Source organism: Alligator sinensis, unplaced genomic scaffold (genome assembly GCF_000455745.1).
Source record: "Alligator sinensis unplaced genomic scaffold, ASM45574v1 scaffold198_1, whole genome shotgun sequence".
NCBI lineage: Eukaryota > Metazoa > Chordata > Crocodylia > Alligatoridae > Alligator > Alligator sinensis.
Genome location: NW_005841906.1, coordinates 3,964,775 through 3,975,617, shown reverse-complemented (window position 1 = coordinate 3,975,617; position 10,843 = coordinate 3,964,775). Strand labels below are relative to the sequence as shown.

General features: G+C 42.5%; 1 protein-coding gene across 4 annotated transcripts in view; it reads right to left on the bottom strand.

The window, feature by feature from the left end:
* DAAM2 (dishevelled associated activator of morphogenesis 2) overlaps nt 1–10,843 on the bottom strand; it is a 198,070-nt gene that overhangs the window by 165,502 nt on the left and 21,725 nt on the right. The window contains exon 1 of one of the 4 annotated variants that reach the window (XM_006018598.3): nt 3,186–3,370. The exons of 2 other annotated variants lie outside the window; for them this stretch is intronic. The gene's annotated coding sequence lies outside the window, so the exon portion shown is untranslated. Of the gene's footprint in view, nt 1–3,185; nt 3,371–10,843 lie in introns of those variants that run through there. One more of the 4 variants, XM_025197837.1, reaches the window with a different exon arrangement.

The window sequence follows — 10,843 nt, the reverse complement described above, 5'->3', positions numbered from 1 at the left end:
GGAAAGATTTTGTTATGGGTGATCTCAAAGACCTCGGTATTTAAAAAAGCCATTCAAGCCAGTCCAGTTTTATTTACAAGTTTAAGAAACCAGGGGAGGGGGAATCTTTCCCTTTTTTTGGAAAGCATGCACCTCAGTCACATGAAGACAATGCTTAGACAATCAGCAGTGGTTGAGCCACATCTGAGCATCATGCACAAATAAATTAACAGTGCAGGCTCTGGAACAGACCTTCAAGCAGAATCCTAGGAACATGAGTAGGAATGGGATCAGGTACTCTGTGGACTGTGGATAGAATAGGAGACTTCAGTCTGAGGACTTAGTAAGTGGAAAAAACCAACAGAAGTTGGATGGAAGTACATGCTATATGAAGCAGACATGCTGGCCAAAGGAACAGGTTGGAAGATGCAACGGATAAATATAATTATTATTTATGACCTAATTGTCAGTCAGTGAAGAGAGAAAATACTAGTTGTGACAAACATCTCAAAAGCAGCCTGGGTGCCCCAAGGGGCATTGTCTAGAGGCAAATTTTCCCTGATGTTTCTGATCATTTTATCTATACTTTCATTTAATCTTGTTACCCTACCTAGTAAGAGTTTCACGAGCAGAGAATGAAAATTGATGCTGTACATTACATGAATCTATAGCCCAAATCAAAAAAGGAGATTCAGTCTTTTAAAGGCCTTGCTAAAGTACCTTAGAGAATCAATCACTCATGCCATCTTCTTGATCAGAGATTAGCCAAACAACAGAGCACTTCATCTAACTCTGGGGGCAGCCTCCTTTACCTCCCTGAGAAAGCTGGCATACCCGGACCAAATTCAATGACAGATGGACAGCAGGACCTCCAGTTGAGTAATTCCAGCAGGGCAGCTGCTTAAAATGAAGTTACTGAAGAAGAAAAAAGCACATTACTGAAAAAGCAAGCAGCACTTAGATAACTGACCTGTGACCACTCCAGTTGAAAAAGAGAGAAGAAAATAAGTAGTATCTTCAATAAAATAGAGATCAAGACATTGGGGGAAGAGAAGAAAAATCCCATCTTGGAGAATGCATCATGTCAAGGGGCATTTTATAAGACATATTGCCCGTGTATGCATGACAAAGACAAACAGATGTCACAATGAATGAGAAAAGGGCAGTACTTGTCTGCTCACTAGTTCATGGACATGCTTCCTCATACTTCTTTAAATGCCTCCTGCAATGTAGGAAGTGAATTACTGTTCATACATGCCACTGGCCCAACGCATGTAACCGTAGTCTAAACTCTTCAATGAAGTGTAGTCACTGAAAGCCTGAATAAGCAGATTCCATACAGTCATTCAGCCTGTGTTAATCTGCTTTTCCCACCATGTCTTGTGTTAAGATTTCAGACACTGTAATTTTACCCACTCCACTTTACCCAAACACTTTTTAAAGTAATAGGAATGAATGTTGCAACTTCAGATTACCTTAGCACTCAAGAAAGAATAGAAATCTTAGAAATCTTAGACCCTAAAATAGATATCAAACCCTGATGAATTTGGGGCTAGGTAGGAACTTGTGAGCTCAGAGCCCTCTCTAGCCATAACTGAAAGATATCATTTAAAACAATACTGTCATTTTTTTCTAGCATCTTTATTTGAAGATGTCAAGGCACTTAAAAGCCACCTTTTATAAAAAGTTAAGTATGTGTATACCCGCAAGCATGTATGAATATGTATATATAGCAATACATATGTTGTAATACTATCTGCTGCAACTCTTATTTTATAGATGGGTAAAAAAAGGCATGGAAGAGTTAAGAGTCTAGTCTCAAGTAATGCAGTATCGTTGGCAAAATTGGAAATAGAACTAAGTAATCCCAGTGCCCATTCACCTATCACCCTACCTTCCCAACACTCGACCATAGTCATGTCAGAGACAGATCTACAGCCCCTAAATCCTGGCTACTTGGTCCAATCTTCTGCACTGATCACTTGATTGTATTGGATGCAAACATACATTTCTAGACTCTGAGCTCAAATTCTGACTTGCAACCTGGTTCACATAGAATTAACCTCCAATCTTTCTCTCAAAAGATGTTTCTCAGAAATTCTAACAAACTTTTTAGTTTTGTACCTTCTTATCATTTTTTACTTTGGGTGAATCTACTCACGAAGCACAGCCCCTGATACAGAAGAAGCAGTAATAAGAACCCTACATTACCTTTAAGAGCTGTGTGTAGCACAAGTCATTTCTCTGCATTGCTCAAAAAGCTACATCAGTGGCTAGCGTGCCAGGAAACAGGTCAATGAAAGATTTAACTCCTCTCTCATTCATAAATCTAGAATTTTATTTTTATAACTAGGCTCTGATTTGACTGACACAAAGTGTATTCTTATAACAGTTCAGATCATTAGCCAATATTTGTTCCATGAAGTTAAAAAAAAAAAGAAAATTCAAGGATTTTCCTGCTATAAAAACTCTACAGTATAACAGTCTCCACACATAAATCTTTTTTTTTTTTACTCACTTATTACTCATTCATTTATTCACTTCAGAGTTTTACCAACTTTGACTATTTGACAGTGGATCATTACCAGATGTAGCAATGCTGCCCTCTTGTCTGCTGCAAACAAAACTGCATCTCCTACCACTGCCTGAACGTCCAGCTCTACCAGTTCATTTTTTATCTAAAACAAATCAACATCATATGCAACTTTTTTCAGGTATATTTAGAAAACAAAATTTTTATCAACAGCTCATGTTTAAAAACCATCCCTTATGGTACAGGGAGTCAACTACATTTAAAGAAATACAGAACATGAGATGTGTTTTCACCTTTTTAAAGGAAATGACAAGTCACTTCATTTCAAGCTTTTTAAAAGGATTTCTTTTCAAAAAATAATTTTCACGACAAAAGCCAGTTAGAACTCTTCCCCTACTCCCTTACAAAATGCAGTGGCTGGATTTCTCTTTCCAGCTCTTACAGCAAAACATTCATGGGGGAGGTGGGAGATTTAAAAAAAAAAAAAAAAGAAACAAGAAAGGACAAATGCTTCCTAGCCATTTTACATTCTTGTTTGCCCTCCACTTTTTCCCAGCTGCTCTACTTAGAAGACAATATGGGGGGGGGGACCCGCACAACAGACTGAAAAGAGTATGAAAAATAAAGCAAAGCTGCAGCCCAAGGAGCAGGATGTGACTCTAGTTTGACTTACCAATTTGATCCAGCTGTATATTTTCCTATTTGCTTTTTACAGCAGTTGAGCTCAGTGCCCAGGAACTTCCAGCCTGTGTCAGGGAGCCAGGCAGGAGTGCTGATCTCCACGCTGAATGGTACTGAGTGCGCTAGAGATAGGGTGGCCGCCTGTGAGTACTGTAGTCGGATAAAGATCAGGAACTGTTTCCCATTCCAGAGCTGGGCTCCAGTGCTACAAGCTTCAGGAGGCAGGGCCCTCCTCTGCTACTGTGTTACACTTTCTTAAAGGGACAAGCTCCAGGCTGACAATGAATATGCATGAACAGGCACTTTTGAGGAATCCGAAGGGGGTGGTGATTGGGTGGGTGCTGTTTGGACAAAAGAGGTTGAGGGAAGGGTGTGTACTCATTGCTTGAAACCTTGCTGATAACCATCAGGATATGAAATAGTTTCCTACATGCCCCATTAACAACACTTTATTCTTCCATACAGCTTGTCATTCAAGACTGTCAGGGTACTTAGAAAAGTGGGTAGGAACTATCCTAGAAACAGGGACGAGACAGGGTAACAAGACCTGAGACTTGAGTGTTTAATTAAGCTACCTTTTTTTTATTAATATATTTTGTGTTCCAGGTCAAATCAGCCAAATCAATTCCAAATCATATTGATTGAGCAGAATTCAATTCTTGCAAAAACCATATTGGTTGAGCAGGCAGAACTCAATTGTTCTAAACACCATATCTGGCGCTACAACCGACAAGCATCCTCCATCCCAGGCTCTCACCCTGGGACTTCAGATACTCCCAAATCCATTCACAGGCATCCTGCATGCAGGCTCAAGCCTAGAGGTCTTGGGGTTTGGATGTCCCCACCTTGATCTGAGCCAAAAGGCCAACACTTGATCTTAGCCTACAAGAGACCGAGCAATGGGAACTGAATTCAGGTGGCCCACATCACACTGCCCTGCAGCCCCCACCCAGCCCCAACCCCAGAATAATGTATGAATATTTTACACAGTTTATGCAATCAGGGATGTCTGCAAGTGATTCAGCCTACGTTGCCATTATGAGTTTTTATAATGTAGAGGATACATCTTTAGTAAATGCAAAGCTGTAATTTCCTAGGTTTTTTCTCTCTCACTCTTAGCATAATTTTATTCTCGTAGTTATCCACTATTTTTAGTGGATTTTCCACTCCACAGCTTTATGTGTACCTACCTTGAATATACATAGTACAGTAAACATAGGAGAAATGTCTTTTTTATGTGTACTGCTCCTGCTGTCTGACAGGCAGCAGTTTTTGCACTCCCTGACACTTAGAGAAGGTGACACAGTTCTCTTATAGAAATCCTGGATCTATTCCATTTCCTCTCCTTTTCCCTCCCACACCCATCAATCTCATAAAGATTATCCATACTGACACTATATGGTTTGCTTTTTGTATAAATTGTTTACCCTCGCTGTGATAACAACTAAACAACGACAGGGACAATGCCGACCAACATGTATCCTAAAAAAGCTATGTTAAAAATATGATTTAGCCATATAAGGCAAAAGTCCCCTAGAGAAAAGCAATGACTTCAGACTGATAAGTTAAACCAGACAATGTGGAACTAATTTACTGCTGTCCTGAACCTTATACAGTCCTTAATACCAGCGCACAGCAAGAACAAAATGGGGTAAAATGCTCCCATTCCAGTTTGGCACCACCCGAAGCTTGCTTTGCACAAGAACAAATAATGGTACAAAGTGCAGGGGTCCTGGTAGTGCTAACGAGGCCTTCACAATTGGTTTCAGTGGATAAGATTGACTTTTATCTGTCGCCATCCAGGACAGGACTAGGAGCAATGGCCTTAAGCTGCAGCAGGGGAAATTTAGGTTGGAGATTATGAGGACCTTTCTGACTATGATGTTGCTCAAGCATTGGAACAAGCCACCTAAGAGAATTTGTGGACTCCCTGTTCCTGGAAATTTTCAAGAGCAGGTTAGACAGACACTTGGCTGGGATGGTTTAGTCAAAGATGACCCTGCCTTGAGCAGGGGTCTGGACTAGATGACCCTTCCAGCCCTATGTTCCTATGATCTTATGATCATAAGACAACAATTAACCACTCCAAAGGAGCAGTCCAGCCCTACAAGTGGAGAAGGTATCCAACCTACTAAATGCCAATCTTAAGCTTTATCAGCCCTGTATTAATAAATCATGGAAACTGATTGAAGTTCTTCTAGTGTGAACAGTGCCACAGGCTTGTCTGGCTTCTGCACAACAAAAAGATTGAGGAAGTTTTATATGATTTACACATACAATTTGCGTTAGTTACACAAAGCTGAAAAAGCCTTCCCTAGCCATCCGTGACCCCTATCCCAATTCCCTCACCTGTCTATTAATGCCTTATGTCCCACTAACGTCCCCTGTCCACTAATATTTCCATTTTATTAGTCCCCTTTGCTCAACCCTTCCTTTACTGCTAATCCTTCAGCTCCCTCTCATGCAGGGTAGGTACTTGTCACTGGCTACAGTAATGTATTTTACTTGTTCTCTTTCCTGTTTCCTTACTAACTGCTCAAGGTGCCTGATTCCCCACTCCTCCCCCAGAACCTTTTGACATCTTCATTGGAGCAAAGGGAGAGGAACCGGGGGTAGGAATGATGCTGACTGACTAACAAAGAAAAGAGAGTAAGACTCAACATCAGGCCCCATCTGCTTTGGCAGAGGAGCCAGAAGTTCAGCACAAAGGCCCAAGAACAGCTTTGGAGCTTCAGACCAGAGGCTAAGGCTGAGATAGGTCTAAGTGCTGCTGGCACCATCTCCTCTCTCACTTTGGCATCTTGTACAGGGCCTAAGTTGTGTGGACACAGCAGAAAAGGCAGATCATCAGTGTGCTCGTGAGGAAAAAGAAATAAAATGCCCTGCCTGAGAGGTCACCCAGATCATTTGTTTAGTTCTCAATCAGCACATATGGATGTGAAATGGGTACAAAAAAGCCTGAATGAGAGATGTCACAGTGAGAGCAGCATAACATACAAATACCTATCTCTAAAAATATAGAGGGATCCCAGTACTTCAGATGAATTAAAAGATGTATTCTTATTTTAGAGGTATATTTGCAAATGCCAGAATCTGTTCTGTGGGGGACAGTCCCTCACCGCTGCCAGCAAGATGGTTGATTAGACTGGTCTGTTCTATCACTAATTCTTCTAAGTCTGCTACATTTTTTTCATATATACATATAAGCATGAACTTGAGCTTCCAAATGTGGGGTTTAAATATTCTCTTCAGAGAGTGTGGTCCTTGGGTTAGATCAGGACTCCTATCTTCTAGTACTGGAAGGGGAGTGTGATTTATTGAAGAGCACTGTGGACTAGAGGTTCTGTCCCAGCCCTTAGAGCTGACTTTTTGTGTGAGAATGGGCAGATTATTTAACATCTCAATTCCTCAGTTTTCCCAACTCTGAACTGTGGGTGTAAAATTAATCAGCTTCACTCGAGTGTTAGAATATGATCCAGCAATTGTACTAATAGTCACTGGGTGCATCTACATGAGATGCTTAACTGCACATTAGCATAGTTTGTGAAGGAAGCATGTCCGTCTACACCTGCGCATGTTTACTACGCAATAAACCTTCCTAATTCCAAGTAAATTTGCTACCTGCAGATGCAAGTAGCAAATTTACTTGAGATTAGTAGCAGTGCAGTAGCGCTCATGTACACGCCTGGCTGGGAGCGAAATCTGATTCTGGCCAGCTGTCCACTAGGGGCCAAGAGATAGATTGCTGCCCCCAGGAGCTCCTGGCTGCCAGGGCAGGCTCTACCATAGGAGCCTGGTAGGGGACTTTGTTCCTCTGCCGTGGCAACAGGGAGCTCCAAGTCCCCTAGGAGATCTTTATCTCCCAGCACCGGCCCCGCATCGCAGAGCTGCTGGGAGATCAGGGTCTTCCAGCATCAACCCGCGGTCATGGAGCGGGCACTCTGACCTCCTTGCTGGTGAAGGCAGGGGAGCCTGTTCCCTGCCCAGCTCCACAAGCGCAGAGCTGGGGGGAACAGACTGGGGAGCTTGTTCCCTGCTCAGCTCCGCACTCATGGAGCTGGGCAGGGAACAATCCCCCCAGCTTATCCCCCTCCTTCCCACAAGCTCCAGGCTCACCAAGCTGAGTGGGGAAAGCTGTCTAGCCTCCTCCTGGTATGCCTCCTCCTGGTCAGGGACAGGTTCCAGCCCCATGCCCTGATATGGGTGACAGAGGCACAGGGCTTGGAAAGAGCTGCAGGGGTGGAGTAGGTCCCAGTCCCCTGCCCTGATCTGCTGGTGGGGCAGCTGGCAGCAAGCTAGTTGCTAGCAGCCCCACCCATGGATTGGGGCAGGGGGCCTGGACCTGCCCCTCCCTTGCAGCTCTTTCCAAGTCCCCTGCCCCTGATTGTGGAGCCAGAGCTCCTGCTCCCTGTCCCAGTCCCCGCTCTGGCAACAGGCAGCCCCCCCCTGGGGCCAGGAGACAGCTGTCTCCTGGCCCAGTGCTCCCTGCCAGCCCCTGGGCTAGAACCCAGGGGAAGCCTAGAGCTCCCCCTGGTGGTGGCAGGGACCCATTGCAGGGCTGCAGGAAACAGTGCAAAGAGCAGCAAATCTATTCCCTAATCCCCACATGTATAGATGCCTGCCCAAAAGCACTTACTTCAGAGTATTTTACACAAGAGTAAACTTAAGCTGGATCAAATGCATGTGTAGACGTGCTCACTGTGGAAGAAAGATGCAAAAGGCAGGGTAGTTTTTATCAATTAGGAGCTCCTGCTGCCTCACTGAAACCTAAAAAGTGCATAGCAAAAATAAGTCTGATCATAAAGCTGTTACTGTTAAAAGGAATCCCCATTGATATACACAGGCAACATATACCTTATCCTGTCATGGAAAATGGTTTATAGTTTACACTAAAGGAAACAGTCAAATCAAGAAAGTACCATCTCTGTCAGAAAGAGTACAGTATATGGGTATTCCTCTCTAATATAAAACTCAGCAGCTCTGCCTCAAAAAATGACAGCCAGTCCTGCTTCCCTGCCAGTCCCTTTAAAATGTAAGGGGCCAGAACAGAGAAAACAAAATTATCAGAGAAATCAAATAGCTACTTAAGGAAGTGAGAGATATACCCTTGGGTCCCAAACAATGCATTTCCAAGCTCTGCAATCCAAGAATGAGGACAGAATCTATGTGGTTATTTATATATTTGCATGTTAACAGAATCTGAGAGTGAAATCGTGGCTGCCATGACTTTACTTGATGCAAAATTTCCTACTTCTTCTTTTCCAAAGTCTTCCTACTGCTTCCCTACCCAGAATCACAATCTTGTATTTAAGGCATGATGATCATCTTCCTAAGCAGTTAGGTTTGAATGTTGAAATGAAGGGTTATCAATTCAGGTAGGAAAGCAGTAACAGGATCAGATAAAGAACCAGAGGTCCTTCTGCATCCTTAGTGATAGGGAATGAGAGGACAGGGGGGGAAGAACTATTTAAAAAGAGTAAGTTGTGTCATACATGCTTACATGCATCCATGTACACACACACACGGTTTTTCACTGAATGTCCTGCAACAGTTTCTATCAGACGTCTCTGCTTTTGGAGATCTAAATTGTTTGTTAGATCAGCTATCAAAACAAAGGGACACACATCCATTAATCTGGGAACAAAGGTGCCTATTGTGAATGGAGACCCAGTACCAGGCTGCCTGCTCCATCTGACAATGAGATTACATTACACAGCTCTGTGGGCAGGGCTAAATGCCATGTCTGGGTCTGACACCATCTCTCAAATGTTGATAACAGGATCAGTGACTACTTTTGCTCAGTCACCTCAGGCTGCAGAATTAGCAAGTCTTAAATCTTTCCTCTGTGGAGACTGGTTCTGCCTGTTTTCCACTTTTCAAAAATGTGAAAAGGATCAAGCATCTCCTGGCTGTAATACACAGAGCACATGCAGAACAGCAGATCTTGTGCCACCATCAGGGAGAAGAATAAAGGTGACATTATGTTTGGATAGGTACAGGAAATCCCTGCCTCCCTCACTATGTTACCCCCAGATGTTTTGTCATCTTTTGGGAAGGACACTTGCTTAGAAAGACAGGAATAATATATATGTGCATCTAGTTTATTTTAGTTAGCATTGTTGTTATTAGTGTTGTTGTTGTTATTAATCCTGGGGCCAGGCCAAAACCTGAACTCCAAGGACTTGGTCCTGCTCCCATTGACTTTTGTAGCACACGCAGGCTGAAATATCCTCGAAGTCAGGAACTGTTGAGTTCCAGATTCAAACATTTCACCCTGTTCTATATAATGGATCAAGCCAGAGTCTCAGATATGAGCATACTTGAACTTTGATCAACTTAGGTTGTAGACAGTGCTGCTCAGGCCATCTCATAAGCCTTCTTAGGAGATGGACACTTCAAAAATATGAAAACTAATGGGATATGTATTTTTCCAGTGGGTAAGTGCTGCTGAATCTACACATGTATGTGTGTGTATGTACATACATATGTGTGTTATTGTCCTAGAACATATATCTACTGACAGTAATTTGAAACTGAAATGGATTTACAGCTTTACTTTTCCTGCACTACTGCTGACACCAATACACCACTGAGTACAGAATTTCTTAGCTGACTGTTGCCACTAGAAAAGTAAAAATGAGTACTATTTGTTGAAGTCTAGTATGAGCATTGATTATCTCTGGGGGTTCATTTTCTTAGAGAGGAAAAAAGGTAGATTGGAAAAGAAAAAGCATTTTAAAGCCCAAGATCACTCTAGCTTCATAACAATTGTAAAGTAAATCAAAATGTTGGGCTTATACATTTGGAAAATGTCCTTTGAACAAATCCAAGTCAACATACCAGATACCTAATTATTTGTAACAGTCCTAATGATACCAACAAGGAAGTTTCTCTGCTGCTCCAATGGAGAGATGCTATCCCAATGATTGTTCTGATTAATGAAAGTCTGTTCTGGGCTCAGAGTTGGGGCTGAACCACAAAAATCATATCCAGACTTGACTATATCCAAAGTTTAGATCACATGGAGAGATGTTTAGATCCAGGGTTTAGGATTAGGTAGTTATAGACATTTGGGCCAGCTACCAACTTCAGATCTATGTCCAAGAGGACACTGGGATCTGAGGTATTGTTTTGAGTCCCTCTCTATATTGCACACTGCAGCTTCCTCTCTCTGAATTCTCTGTTCCACACTCTTGGCTCATTTCCCACCTTGTTTCTTAAACCCATTTTAACCCTCATATCCATTATCTATTTAGATTTAATGAGTTGTTGGCAAGTGTGGCTCATTGCTGAGATAGAAACTGAGCCTGATGCAAGGGAAACAGATGGGGAAGGTGAAGGGCAGCCATTTGTTTTTAGCCAGTCAAAATGTTTATAAACTATTGAAGGGGCAAGACTTAGAGACAAGGAGGCAGTAGGAAGGGGAGACAAAATATTTTTTTTCTAAAAAGGACATTGTCTCATCAATATAACTGGATTACAGCTGCTCTGAGGCAAAAGGAAAGTCAAAGATAGAGCTGTACAGGTCATTGCTTTGTAAAATGAAGCTCCCTATCATTTCCCCCCATGACTGCCACGTATTGGCTTCCACATAGTATTCTCCATCCCCTAGAAAAGGAGAATGTAACTGTGAGCATGAGCAAACTGTTC